This window comes from Chanodichthys erythropterus, chromosome 15, assembly GCF_024489055.1.
Source record: "Chanodichthys erythropterus isolate Z2021 chromosome 15, ASM2448905v1, whole genome shotgun sequence".
NCBI lineage: Eukaryota > Metazoa > Chordata > Actinopteri > Cypriniformes > Xenocyprididae > Chanodichthys > Chanodichthys erythropterus.
In genome coordinates, this window is record NC_090235.1 from 14,975,529 (window position 1) to 14,990,000 (window position 14,472).

General features: G+C 38.3%; 1 protein-coding gene across 1 annotated transcript in view; it reads left to right on the plus strand.

Moving 5' to 3' along the window:
* Positions 1–2,057: 2,057 nt before the first annotated feature.
* The window catches only part of LOC137037097 (adhesion G protein-coupled receptor B1-like), a 52,897-nt gene continuing 40,482 nt past the window's right edge, over positions 2,058–14,472 (plus strand). The window contains exons 1-2 of the mRNA XM_067410892.1: positions 2,058–2,373; positions 10,409–12,009. The gene's annotated coding sequence lies outside the window, so the exon portion shown is untranslated. The remainder of the gene's footprint in view (positions 2,374–10,408; positions 12,010–14,472) is intronic.

The window sequence follows — 14,472 nt, forward strand, 5'->3', positions numbered from 1 at the left end:
AGATGCGTGACGTTTGCCTTTGAAAGCATCTCATGACTGACCCCAAATTCAAGAGAAAGAAATGAGAGATTATATTTTACATAAAGAAAGCTTGTTTTTAAGACCACTGAGATGTGACATTATTATCATGACAATTAAGCACATTACTGCTCCGAGTGTGTGTGTGTGTGTGTGTGTGTTGATATCATCCACTCCAGCAGTTGTTTGGTCGCTGACGCACGCGGCTGATGCTTCTGCTGTTTAATGCATGTTAAAACACACTTGAGCTGATGTCAAAGCTGCTGATGGACAGATCCAGATCCACTCCTCCAGTCGGGGTAACCAAACGTTTCTCTCCACTGTCAGTCGTTCAGCTGCGTGAAAATGAAACTCACCCTGAAATTATCATTCTGTCATCAATTACTCACCAACCCAGCTGACAGGGAACGTTCTCTCAAGGTTCTCTCAAAGTTATGAACAAACGTTCTTCCAGCAACATTAAAAGAACGTTCATTCAAAGTTGTCTGGTCTTTAATAATGTTCTCAAAACGTTAGCACTATTCATGTTCATGGATTTTACTTTTGTCTAACGTTTTTTAAATGTTACTACTTCAGGGAACATTCAGAAATAACGTTTTCAAAACTTAATGGAAACATTAGAAAAACGTTCTTATAACTTATTTTTGTTCACATCATTCAAACATGTTTGACAATATATTTTGAGAAATATCTGACTTTGTCCATATAATGGGAGTCAGTGGAGTCCAAAGGTGTTCGAACCCGTTCCTCAATACGGATCATATCTCAGTGCTCCCAAAATTGTAAAGTTGTTTGACCATTTTTAAATTTCCTATTTTTGGGGGTGATTTGCCTCTGTGTATTAATACTGCAAAACCACCATTATTATTTTATTCTATTTATGTGTTTATTTTCTTTTTACATTTTAACAAAGTACATTTAAACATCTCTCAGTTCCTTAGGCTTAGATCGTAATTCCAAAGTTCTCAAAGTTTCTCATTTCAGCTCTGTTCATGCTGGCACAGATTCAGTCTCAGCAGTGATGTTCACTTCAGGATGTAGATGCAGAACATCTCATCTTTGAGACTTCTCTTCATTACTTTTTTATGGGGGTGTGAATATGTGAGAGTGCAATCATTTTTTTTAAATGATCTCTGGAGCGAGAGCAGATAGCAAGCTGAAATATTCACAGATATGAGCAGAATTCTGCTGTACAAATATTGAGTCTGAGATTCTGCAGGTTTTGAGCGAGAGCGAGTGGAAAGCTTACTTTATTCATGTTCTTCGAAAGATGAACAGATGTAATATAAGCATAGCAAATAAAAATGAACTGTATATTACAGTACGTATGTTTATGATTGACATACAATATCTTAGGATTGTCAGTCAGGGTTAGAACAGGATCTCAAGCAATAATGACTCTGAATTTGTCTCATATTTGATGAAATTTGCATCACTGATTCTGTTATTTCTCTGTTTGATTCAATCTGTTCCGTATAAAGCGCTGTAGAAATAAAGGAGTCCTGTTTTGAAGATGAATTCTCTTTTAAACGGACGTTATGAAATGCTTCGGGTTTGGAGGGGTCGAAACAAACATATATTCTACGAATGTTACAATTAAGTTACAAAAACTGTATCTCTGAATGTTCTCTAAATGGTCAAAACGTCCAGTTTTTTAAATGTATTACGAATGTTTTTCGTGGTTTTCTGATCGTTTGGAGAACATTCCATTGTATCAATCATTATGGGAACGTTACTTTTGAACGTTCTGAAACAAGTAGTAACATTTAAAAAATGCTCCATGAACGATGTATAATTTTTATGAGAACATATTAAAGACCAGATCATTTTGAACAGTTCTATTAACATTACTGAAACATAACATTTGTTCAAGAGAACTGAACGTCAGCTAATAAGCTTTCTGTGTACGCTGGGATTGTGGGAAAGCAGGCAGATGTTGTGTGGGAGCTCACAGAAGCCCAAACATCTGCAGTCATTCATGCAGTCAAATGTCAGCTGAGCGTCTCATCAGAATGACAGACAGCGGTAAAGGCCGCAGATGTGTGACGCTCCGTCGCTCTTTGAGCTTCATTGTTCACAGCACTTCTCCGCTGAAGTTTGGCCTTCACGCCACCGCCCGTGGCCTTTCCATGTGTGGATGTGTCACGTATGTGCGAGTTCATACGAGTCATGTGACATTCATGGGCGTCCAGCAGGACTGGAGTTCAGTGAGTCAGTTTAAGGACTGGGATCTCAAACACGTAACGTTAACGCTAATGGAAACCACCTCCACCCTCGTCCTCAGCCATCTGCTGTCATGAGGGGGATTCTCTGGACGCTTCATTCTGTTTTTATGAGATCAATGCTCATGAATCTGTGAGTCACTTGTTATTTATATTACCTCAGACGTTCTTCAGGAGATTGTAAATTAGTTCAGCAAAAACTAACACGTTTCATGAATTTAAACACTGCATAAAATCATGTTCTTCCCTTTGTCTTGTTTTTACAGTACAAATATCTAAACATTCTTAATATATTTACTTGAGACACACATTGACATGAGATAAAGTGATTAAAACAAACACAAATATCTGCCAGTGAGATCAGAAAAATCAGCTTCTTTTCACTTTGAATTAAGATTATGTTTCTGAGCCCAGATATATTTGAACATTATGATTAATTTCTCAGAAAACAAGACTTCTGATCTTGTCATTTTGCTTCTTCAGTAAATGCATCTTGAATGAAGAATGTTTAGTTATTTGTACTGGAAAAAAATTGTCGCTTTTTTCTCATTTACATACATATGCATTAATTAAATTCATAATTGCTTCTAGTATGTAAATAATCTTGTTTTAAGAATTTTTGCTGTGCCCGGCTAATGTTCCTGCAAGGTTCTCTCAAAGTTATGAAGAAACACTGATAGAATGTTTGTTCAGTGTTATCTGTTCTCAAAACAGTAGCACAAAAACATTATTTATGCAGTGTTTGTAGAAGGTTTTTAAATGTCCTCATAATGTTGGGAGAAAACATCATTCTTGGAACATCCTTTAAACGTCTAGAATGACAACTAACTTAAAATGAATTAGTTGTAAAAGAACATCCTTGGATGTGGGAAAGTTTTGTAGCTATTGAACTATAAGAAAGTTTTCATAGTTATTGTTTCTAACTTTTTAGGTAAAGGTTATGCAAGTGTTCAAAACAATGTTCATGAAATCACTAGTATTTGATAAATCTTATCATAATGTTGGCAAGAAAACATTCTTCAAACGTCCTTTAAATATTAAGGATCACTAACTTTCTGGCTAAAAAATGGCTTTAAGTTGGATGTTACACAGTGAAATCCTCTGTGTTTCAGTGTTTATATGTGTCCACATACAAATAACACTGAAGCAGTGCTGGAGCGAATGAGATGAAGTGATGATTGAGCATTAGTGATGACACACTGAAGGAAAGAGGAACAAACAGTTGATATCACCATAATGGTGATCAGTGTTGGGCTCTTGATTTCCCATGGCTGCTTTAACTGTGTGTTTAGAAAACACTTTCACTGTGTCAGAAGAATAACATCAGGTGACGTTGGCTGTTAATTAATGTCACTGTGAGCTCATCTGATTCACTGATCATATCTGAACTCTAATCACGGATCTGAAGTGTGCTTTGTAATTAACTCATTTAAAAAACATTGTGCTACTGACCAAGTAATATTACTGTGACAGTCAGATATTCTCAAAAAATATGAAAACATGTTGTGAGCATGAAGATATTGAATATGGTGCTATTCAGACACTCAGCATTAAGCATATGAAACTCAACAATTGCCAGCATACAAAACTCATTCACAGCTCCTAGCATGCATTGCAGCATGAATGCATTTTGCAGCTGGATTCTTTTATTACTTTTGATTGTCACCATTGTTGAGGTTTGTATGATGAGTGTTGATGTGTGTCTCTAAGTGTATCTCAACTTTTACACAAGAGCTGCTAGTATTATTGGAAGACCTTTTCAGTGTTAGAAGTGACGTTTGTTTCACAAAGACTGACTTGTTTTATTTCCTTTCAGTAAAAGCAGTTACTTAAACCACTTTAATGCAGTCATTTGGCTGCTGTTAAATCAGACATGTTGATCTGCTTTTTCTTTTGAGCAGTGCACATATGTTCTCTGAAATCACTATTGCAGTTGTTGAAAGAGAAATAAGTCAACAGATGTCAAGAGCCCAACTAATGAAACAACGATCACCATAATGGTGACGTCAAACAAAACATTTTCAATAAAACATCAACATCTAAACCTCAGTAAGAACTTTTGCACATGTATGGCAGAAATGAAGTAATACGTGAAAGCTGGTAATGCTGTTTGTGGAGGTGCTTGATCAGATCTTGAGAGATTTAATGTCTTCTTTTATCTTCAATTGATTTCATCTGTGGCTGAGGTCAGTTGTAGCTTCTGTTCTCGTTGTTTCTCTTTCCTTCAGTGCTTATTAACAGCAAGTGTTTGAATGTTTCATCATACTAACCTTTATATTAATTAACATTAAGAAAGGAAAATGTTTTTGGTTTTAGTTAACGTTAATATCCCTGAACGAACTGTGACTTTCTCTCATACAAGAGCTCATTCATTATTCATGCGGAGCATGACACTGAGCTGTCTTCTGATTGGTGGGAGTGTTGAATATCTTCAGAAAACTCTTTGAGAGGTCAAAACTGTTTAAATAGATTAAGATCATTGGAACAAATGTGACCTGAGCAAATCTATTCGGTTTTAATCGGTTTAAACTCTGAAAAGTAGGTAGAAAGTAACCGAGTTTCCCCAAAGGAAACACCAGCTGAAATCAGATTAAAATAACTCCATAATGTCTGTAATGACATATAATCACGACGTTTTTGCATAAATAACACACACAGCGTAATGGGGGAGTGTGAAATAGATTTCACAGAAATTGCAAATTGCAGCCAATTTTCTTGTGTTGTTTTTATATTCTTGTATCAAACCAAAATAGTGTATTGATCAGAGGCACCGCAGGAATCAATTATGAGACGCTTCGCTTCAGGACGCTCATTTGACATGAAAACACCCTCTGCCTCTCACTTTATTCGGCTGCCTCAATTACGGTGATATTTACAGCCGTTTCTGCTGTGGTGGTCAGTAATTTGAATCATATGGCCGTCTTATTTTAGCCGTGTTTTGAGGGTCTGACAGACGTTAGATTGACTTTTTATTGGTCGTCTAATGAGCGCTGCTCTATTCTCAGGGTTTGTTTCTGGCATTAATTTGCACTCTGTCATCTTTCATTATGTTACGTATCGTCCATCTAGACCAGCTCACTCGTATCCTAAAAATACTGTTGACTTGGATAAACGGCCTTCATCAGACAGTGTTTGGACTTTCAGTATGTCTTTATTAAAAACAAGTTCTGTTTTACTGGATATAAAGCTGCTGACAGCTCTAAACTCAACACAGCTTCACTTGGTTTAGTTTAGTTTAGTTTAGTTTAGTTTGGTTTGGTTTAGTTTAGTTTAGTTTAGTTTAGTTTGGTTTGGTTTGGTTTGGTTTGGTTTGGTTTGGTTTAGTTTAGTTTAGTTTAGTTTAGTTTAGTTTAGTTTAGTTTAGTTTAGTTTAGTTTAGTTTAGTTTAGTTTAGTTTAGTTTAGTTTAGTTTAGTTTAGTTTAGTTTAGTTTAGTTTAGTTTAGTTTAGTTTGGTTTGGTTTGGTTTGGTTTGGTTTGGTTTGGTTTGGTTTGGTTTAGTTTGGCTTGGTGTTGTTTAATTTAATTTAGTTTAGTTTGGTGTAGTTTAGTTTGGTATAGTTTAGTTTGGTATAGTTTAGTTTGGTATAGTTTAGTTTGGTGTAGTTTAATTTAGTTTAGTTTAGTTTAGTTTGGTTTAGTTTAGTTTGGTGTAGTTTAGTTTGGCTTGGTGTAGTTTATTTTAGTTTAGTTTAGTTTGGTTTGGTGTAGTTTAGTTTAGTTTGGTTTGGTGTAGTTTAGTTTGGTGTAGTTTAGTTTAGTTTGGCTTGGTGTGGTTTAATTTAGTTTAATTTAGTTTGGTGTAGTTTAGTTTAGTTTGGCTTGGTGTAGTTTAGTTTAGTTTGGCTTGGTGTAGTTTAATTTAGTTTAGTTTAGTTTAGTTTGGTGTAGTTTGGTTTGGCTTAGTTTAGTTTAGTTTAGTTTAGTTTAGTTTGGTGTAGTTTGGTGTAGTTTAGTTTAGTTTAGTTAAGTTTAGTTTAGTTTAGTTTGGTGTAGTGTAGGCCCCGTCCACACGGAGATGCGTTTTTGTGAATACGCACAAATTTTGCATTGGATAGGTGTTTCGTCCACAGGGATCCGGCGTTTTCGAAAGGTGAAACTGCATTTTTTTAAACTGGGTCCCAGAGTGGATAAATCTGAAAACGCTGTCTTTGCGTTTTCGTGTGGACAGCCTATCTGTATATTTTCTGAAACTATGATGTCATCACCCCACGTGTCGACCCTAGTCAGACGCCGCTAACAGCAACAACAACAATAGCAGACTCTAGATGCTTGTGTTCGCGCTGCAGAAGCTACTGAGCCAAAATAAAGCATTATTTCTAAGCTTTCCTATAGTTTCTATACAGCGCGCAAGGTTTATGCGCATGCTCCAAGTTGTCTTCACTGCTTTAAGTGCATCTCTGTGGCAGAATTACAGCACCACATAATGGTCTGGCATGTATACTACATCATTTTGAGTCATTTCAGTGGTTTCGTGTGGACACAGATATTTTTTGAGACGAGAATAAAGAAAGATCGGTTTAGGGTAAGCTTCTTGTGGACGTAGCCTTAGTTTAGTTTGATGTAGTTTAGATTATCAGTTCTGATCTGAAGAAACTGGACTTCTGCTGCTTTGATTGACAGCTCTGCATGATTATTCAACAAGTTTGTTTGGAAAGTCTGTTTCTATGGCAGCACAGCCAATGAGGATTATGGGATTTCTCCCCCTTCTGCTGCTTTGTTTTGATGTGTCTGTCTCTTTGTGTCTCTGTCTGTGTCTCTGTTTGTGTGTGTTTAGCAGGTTCATTGGTGTTCATGAATTCAGTTGAGAGTGTCTGTCTCTTTTAAGGGCTGATTTCCGGTGGGTGTTCATCTTCACAGCTCGTCCTCGACAACACAAGAAGCGTTCAGTGTGTGAGGCTTTCATCACACGCTCACGCACACACACACACAGCCTCTTTCATTCAATGAATGAATGATGATACACATTTCAGAAGTGCTGCAGAAGAAACTCAATCATTCATTTTGAGTCTTTCACAAAATCCCTGTTCTCACAGCTTTAGTTCTACATGGGGAGGAAAAGTCATAATTACCAGAGCTTTTCTGTCATTTCAATCCCGCTTGAATGGACCATCTCAGTAAGTGCCAGTAAAGATTACAGTGTCTTTTACCTTCAGTACATGTAACCACAGATGTACGTGTGTTCAGATGTGTCGCAGAATGTTCACTGAGAGCAGTGATTTACACAAATAAAGATAGACACACACACATATGTACAAACTGCACAAACTGAACAGCATAGGGTCGAATGTCACTGTATGTTTCATCCAGGATCTCATGTGACATGTTCCTCATGATTCTCCTGTGCAGGTGAACTCAGTGCAGTGATTCAGTGTGTGTGGTTCAGCATCTGTCTCTCCTCAGTAATGTGTGTGTGTGTGTGTGTGTGTGTGTGTGTGTGTGTGATTCTATAGAGTGTCTGTGGTGTCGCACCTTTAACCCAGAACTATCTGTCTGTCTCTCTTCTTTTTGTCTGTTTTGTCTGTCTCTCTTCCAGTGTCCCACCACTTCCGCTCTCTCTGTGCCTCATAGTGCTTTTATTTCATATCTGCCCACATTTATCTGTGTGTGTTCAGGGCTGTCAATGCATTCACACAGCTGAAGTTCATATGGAGATTAAAGCCTGTTTCCACTAGCAACAAAACGAACGACAGGTCAGAACCCCACTGATGGACAAATGTGTCTCTATATCTATCTGTCTGTCTGTCTATCTAATCTGCCTGTCTATCTATCCATCCATCCATCCATCCATTGGGACCATAGACTGTAAAAAAGATCTCTCTCTACCATTGTAGAAAAGTGAAGCCGATGTTCAAATATGGCGTGAAGTGGAGCCGCTGTATCAAGGCCCCGCCCACACTCATCAAGGCCCCGCCCACACTGCTGCAGAATCAGTTAGTACAGTTTACTGCAGAACAACTCAGTATGTCGGTGTGAAATATACAATTATGGAAATCAAGAAGTTAAAGTTGAAGCTACAATCTCCTCTGAAAATCCCAAAAAAAGTGCCTCAGTAAATACTTCGCTAAGAGAAGCTGTCAATCATGATGTCAAACCACCCTTTTTACAGCATCAAATAACTAACCCAAATTTATTTTTAAAAAAAAATAACACTTGAATTTACATCAGTGTGATAAAAAATAAACCGTCTTTGGAAAAAAATGATTTGAAGTGTAATTTGATTGTTTAGTTTGTTTCGCATCCCATTAGATTACATGGAGAGGGTGGGGTTTATGAGCTGTACTGTCTCCAGCCACCTGGGGGCGATCAAAACTTTTTGGCTTCACTTTTCAGGACGTGTGCGGCACACTTGATCGAGACACTGTGAATCTGACAGGATCTCATGAGGTCAATCAGATTAACTGATCCAGTACAGTAGATTCATCCATGTGTGTGTGTGTGTGTGTGTGTGTGTGTGTGTGTGTGTGTGTGTGTGTGTGTGTGTGTATTGTTCTGTTAATTAAGAGATTAACTTCAGCCACAGCCATCTGGCTCAATAAAACATACTGCAGCTGTGATCTCAGTCTCTCGCTCTGTCGTTTTACTGTTGCTGTGTCTCGATCAGAAGTGAGCCGAAATGTAAATATGACAAAGTTTTCACTGACTGTTAATGGGAGATTCAGAGCGAAATAAGGTCAGATATCAGGGGCAGGTGTAGGTGAAGCAAGAGGAAATGATGTCTTTTTGCTATTTTACCAGACTGACTTCAACACAATGACATTTGATGAACATTCTGAATATGATCAAGGTCTTGTGACTCATTCAGCTGTTTGAAAAGTTATAGATCTCAGGGTCTCTGTAATACATCCCTACTGACCTTCACGCCAACCCTACACCCTCATCCACGCGATCGTAAATGAATCCGAAGAAAAACAAACGCGTGTCACAATTGCTCACACAGCACCAATAGCGCAGTTACTTAATGAATCGAGGCTGCGTGTTTGAAGTGTCTCTAACGGCGTTCCAGCATATTCGGGATGTTTTTCTTTATCCGTGAGCGATCTCTGATTCATCTCGCTGGTGAGAATTTCATGAAGACCTGCATCTGGATAAAAATACACCTCACTTTAGCAGAGACATAATGCACAAGCACACAAAAACAGTGAAAGACAGGAAGTGACCTCACTGATGTTGCGGGTTCATACCCAGATACTCTCCGCTCAGAAGAGAGAGCATTTTCCATTGTGAGGCGCAGGTAAATGTGAGCGTCGTCAGATCCGCGTGTTCCATTAGGCCCGTAAAAAACACGAGCGGATCAGAATAGAAACGGAAGAGAGAACGAAAGTGAGCCAGAAGAGTATTAAAAGCGTCCTATGAATAAACTCGCTATCACAACGGACATGAAAACAGACGAGAATGAAACCCGTCCATCTGACCCCGTCGTGCGCTCGTGTCCATCCGTGAGCCTGAAGGTCAAAGGTCACCTTTCGTTCGTCCTGTTGTTTGGATGCTCTGCGCAGAACCTCTTATGAAGCATTAGCGCACCGGATTGATGTAGAGGGAATTAAGCGAATGAATTCGGCCCTTTATTGTTTCGCTGTTTAATTCATCTGAGGCATTCGGAAATTGAAAGTGCTTCAAAAATGCGTGTGTAAATTGAAGTCAGTGTTTAAATGTTCATGCTAATGAATCATTAACAGTCAGACAGCAGATGAGTGTGTGTGTGTATGTGTGTGTGTGTGTGTGTGTGTGTGTGTGTGTGTGTGTGTGTGTGTGTGTGTGTGTGTGTGTGTGTGTGTGTGTGCTTGAAATGTCTGACAGTTTAAAACTCATCTAGAGTGTTTAATCCATCAAAGACAAAACTTCACATCATTTGCATAGACAGATTGGATGGATGGATGGATGGATGGATGGATGGATGGATGGATGGATGGATGGATGAATGAATGAATGAATGAATGAATGAATGAATGAATGAATGAATGAATGAATGAATGAATGAATGAATGAATGAATGAATGGATGGATGGATGGATGGATGGATGATCATCAGCTGTTTTTTTTCTTGTTCTTCAGATCATCTGCGTGTGATTCTCCTCACCGTCTATTTCTGTCTGCTTTAAAATCATATTTTTAGTAGGTTTAATAAATGTTCATTTAAATCTGTGAAACTTTTGTCTTGTTTCTATAGCGATGCGCTTCAAGTCGTGAGAAACATGTTTAAGACGTCACATGACGGTGGCTCCGACCTCAGGATGACCCCTGACCCCATGTGACCTGAGCAGGCAAGTGTGTGTGATGTTGTATTTAGTTCTGTGGTGTGTGTGTGTGTGTGTGTGTTCAGTACTGTTATATAATGATTTTATAATAAACCAAGAGAAATATCAGGCGAGTTTGACAGCACTGATTGGTTTTCTTGTTGTTGTTTGTCATTTTTCCCACACTGAGGCTAAAAAAATCATTTCTTTGTTGAAGTTGTGATGTTTCGAGTTAAAGATAGGCGAGATGAGATGAGGAGGGACACAAGAGCGTCTCTGGAGGCGTTTGGGGACGCAGATGATTCGCTGGTTTATTCATATTCCTGTGTGACACAAATAAAATCCCTGGACGCTCCGTGAATGAGAGTGAATGAAGGTGTGACAGTCATTCTCACGTCTCTATTTATGGACTAATCTACAAAAGACCACTAACTCACACACTTGTTTCCTGTGAAGACTGTGTGATTTAGTGCGAATAAGAACAATACACTTTAATTATAGCTTTGGCCATGTTGACAAAGTGCTTTATAAATATGAAGATGTGTTGGACACACAAAGGCGCTTTCACGTATGATGTCTTAAAGGAATAATTCATGTAAACCGTTCATTTACTCGCCCTTGACTTTCATTCATCAGTGCACTAAAGATGTTCCTCAGAATGACACTAGAGTCCCACCCGCACCTGATGTTACTGCACACTTAAAGCGTTAGTTCACCCAGAAAAATGAGATTTCTGTCATTAATCACTCCCCCTCATGTCGTTCCACACCCGTAAGACCTTCATTCATCTTCACAACACAAATTAAGATATTTTTGATGAAATCCGAGAGACTCGTCCATAGACAGCAATATAATCAACACTTTCAAGGTCCAGAAAGGTACTAAAGACATCGTTAAAACAGTCATGTGACTGCAGTGGTTCAACCTTAATGTCATGAAGAGACGAGAATACTTTCTGTGCGCAAAAACAAAACAAAAATAACCACTTTATTCAACAATATTCAGGTTTGCTCATAACTTTGAGAGAACATTTCCTATTAGCAGGGCTTCCATAAACAATATAATGTGACTACATAAATGAAGAACAGACACATACTAATTTATAAGTACACAACGACTGTAGTCATGGATGGATGTATATAGCAGTGAGCTCTTGACTGTTTTTGGCACAAATAGAAGCTCATAGGCTGTGTAAACTAAAGTGCACTAACTAAACTCTTCCCAGATTGAGCGAGCGTGTGCATTGCTGAGTCCTGAATGTGTTTGTTCCAGCTCTTCTAATCCAGGATTAGGAAAATCACACAGTCTGGAACACGGGACTCTTTCATGAGGATGATGAGGATGATGAAGAGTTGAATGTAGTGCTGGTCAGACAAACATGTTGTCATGTAAGAGTTCTGATTAACTTAGACCTAAGCTGACAGGTATCCCATGATTCCCTGTTTTCACTCAGTGCAGCTAATGGCATGTGGGAGTTTCAGAGGCACTTCAGAGCTAAAGGACGAGAGCGGCAGAAAGTGAGAGACGGCGAGAGGTATTGTGTTCCTCAGAGACACAGATCGTCTCAGTACAACCTAATGCTAATGAGCACACACACACACACACACACACACACACACACACACACACACACACACGCACACACACACACACACACACACACACACACCAGGATCATTCACACTGCACTCACACATTCCACACTGTCACTCTAACGATGATCCTGATGTCGTTAATGACAGAGAATCACATCTCGTCCATTTACACTCGTTTATGTAGAGCACGTCAGTCATCTTCAGCTCTACGGCTCGTCCTCTACAGGGATAATTGTTCATTTTAACATAAAATTGTTCATTATTTATTTAACAATCAACTCCTGACATACAGCAGAGTAAAGTATATTAGAATAAAGGGAGAAACGTTAAGGGAACGTTCAGCGAACCTAAAAAGAATGTTCTATTTACCCAAAGAAAACTTTCTTGGCTAACCAAAAACAAACCATAAAATCAATGCAATATCTGAGAATATTATCGCACAGCTCGAATCTGATGAATGTGTATCAGAAGAAAGAACAGAGCCTCTGCTTTTAAACAAAAACACATTTTATTCTAGCTTCATGCATTCTTTTTATCAGCACTTACTGTAAGTTTATAAAAAGAAACATTTTGAGCAAAAAGCTGAGAAAATTGTGTTTTTGTCAAAGACTTTGTCCGGATGGGATTCAGAACGCTGATCAAAACACAGATGGAGTAGAATCGCGTCCATTAACACCTCAGAGCTTTACAGCTTTTCATTTCTTCTTCACGGGTTCGACATTTCATTCAGTAGCCTCATGCAGCTTGATTTATATGCTGTTTAAAGGGGTCATGAACTGAGAAATTAAAATTCCCTTCATCTTTTGACATATTGTATAATAGGTCTTTGTACTACAAAAACATCCTGTAAGTTTCAGAACTCAAAACTTTCTTGTTGCCATTTTATTTCGTAACAGTGTGGCTAAACACCGCTTCCACAGAAGAAGATCAACGCCTGCGTCTACATCACTGCCTGTTTAGCCCCGCCCACCGTCTTCGCAGAAACCAAACTATAAAGACAACAAGACGCCGTGAAGTGCCAACTTGTGGAAAAACACAGTCTTTGCATTGCCTTCCTTCTTACTTCTTGCCTTTGCAGGTGTTTTGGGTTCATTAGCTGATTAGAGTGTGGCACCAGGTGTCTTCAATACTGAACCTGTTCACAATATTCTAATTTGGGATTTTCCTTAGTTGTCAGTTATAATCATCAAAATTAAAAGAAATAAACATTTGAAATATATCAGTCTGTGTGTAATGAATGAATGTAATATACAAGTTTCACTTTTTGAATGAAATTAGTGAAATAAATCAACTTTTTGATGATATTCTAATTAGATGACCAGCACCTGTATTTTTAATGAAGTTCCAGACGGCGTCAGTGAGAACTTGGTCCTTTATACACTTAATTTTACAGTGGATTTATTTACAAACAAAGCACAATTCGATGCAGGATTTTCAGCAAGATTGAACCTAAAAAGCAATGCTGTGCCGACTATATTGGATCTGACAGTAATGTCTCAAGTGTGAGTAAATACATAGTTCTGTCATGAAACGCTAGATGGCGCAAGCTGATGATAATTACAGCGTTAACTACTGGCACAAGCTGATTGGTCCATGTCACATCTGCAGCCAATGAGCTTGTTGCTCACACATTTAAATGGCCGGTTGCATTCGCTATAGCAGAATTCCTCTAAACCCTCCCCCTTCCCCAGCTCCACCTGTATTGATCTGCTATGGGTTATTGATATGTGCTGTTTGTGCACTGTTTTACTCGCAGCAGCGTATCGGCGTGTGTACGGCAGAAGAAAGTTCCTGTACTCGCTCAGCAGCAGCAGCGTAGCAGATCTATTCCATTAACATGTATATTTAGCCTTTAAACATAGCCTTTTATTTCTAAATTATGACAATTATTGATGTAAAAATCATACTAACATTATATTTTTTATATATATTTTTATATTTTTTATTGAAAGAAATACAGTTCATGACCCGTTTAATGTCTGATGATGGTGTTATTTTACACGAGTATCAGCAATGCTTCTGTCGCTTGTTTCTGCTTCTTCTTCACCTGTATTTTCATCCGGAGATTCTGAACTTTTTCAGAAGATGCGTAATAGCGCCCCCTACAGTATAACAGTGAAAACATGGTTTGCTGGAAATTTCCGTCAATGGTGGGGAAAGAGTTAAGATGTTATAAATATTGACATAATATTTGAAATAATGCGTATTGTTAAAGCGCTATAAAAATAGATTTGACTTGAAATGAATGTTAACATTCAGGGAAACGAAAACTGTTCACTTAGACACAAAATAAAAAGGACACAGTGTTTCTGGGAACATGATTCAGTGAATCAGACCGAGTTGGTTTCAGTCATCTGAATGAATCAGCTGTTGTGTTTGTGAAGCGTCAGGTTCTTGTTCTA